Below are 1093 nucleotides of genomic sequence, written 5' to 3'. Positions count from 1 at the left end.
ATACACTTCCTCCGTTTATCTCCCGTTTTCCCTTTCCACGAACCTTTGTTCTCTCTCTGGCCTGCGTTTCTTATCGGTCTGTGTTTCTTATCTCAGTTTCTTATCTCAGTTTCTTATCTCAGTTTCTTATCTCAATTTCTTATCTCAGCTTCTTATCTCAGTTTCTTATCTCAGTTTCTTATCTCAGTTTCTTATCTCAGTTTCTTATCTCAGTTTCTTATCTCAGTTTCTTATCTCAGTTTCTTATCTCAGTTTCTTATCTCAGTTTCTTATCTCAGTTTCTTATCTCCGTTTCTTATCTCAGTTTCTTATCTCAGCTTCTTATCTCAGTTTCTTATCTCAGTTTCTTATCTCAGTTTCTTATCTCAGTTTCTTATCTCATTTTCTTATCTCAGTTTCTTATCTCAGTTTCTTATTTCAGTTTCTTATCTCAGTTTCTTATCTCCGTTTCTTATCTCAGTTTCTTATCTCAGTTTCTTATCTCAGTTTCTTATCTCAGCTTCTTATCTCAGTTTCTTATCTCCGTTTCTTGTCTCAGTTTCTTATCTCAGTTTCTTATCTCAGTTTCTTATCTCAGTTTCTTATCTCAGTTTCTTATCTCAGTTTCTTATCTCCGTTTCTTATCTCAGTTTCTTATCTCAGCTTCTTATCTCAGTTTCTTATCTCCGTTTCTTATCGCAGTTTCTTATCTCAGTTTCTTATCTCAGTTTCTTATCTCAGTTTCTTATCTCAGTTTCTTATCTCAGTTTCTTATCTCCGTTTTTTATCTCAGCTTCTTATCTCAGTTTCTTATCTCCGTTTCTTATCTCTGTTTCTTTCTCAGTTTCTTATCTCAGTTTCTTATCGCAGTTTCTTATCTCAGTTTTTTATCTCAGTTTCTTATCTCAGTTTCTTATCTCAGTTTCTTATCGCAGTTTCTTATCGCAGTTTCTTATCTCAGTTTCTTATCTCAGTTTCTTGTCTCAGTTTCTTATCTCATTTTTTTATCTCAGTTTCTTATCTCAGTTTCTTATCTCAGTTTTTCTCAGTTTCTTATCTCAGTTTCTTATCTCAGTTTCTTATCTCAGTTTCTTATCTCAGTTTCTTATCTCAG

This window comes from Penaeus monodon, chromosome 33 (genome assembly GCF_015228065.2).
Source record: "Penaeus monodon isolate SGIC_2016 chromosome 33, NSTDA_Pmon_1, whole genome shotgun sequence".
Taxonomy (NCBI): Eukaryota; Metazoa; Arthropoda; class Malacostraca; order Decapoda; family Penaeidae; genus Penaeus; species Penaeus monodon.
Note: the sequence above shows the minus strand (reverse complement) of the source record.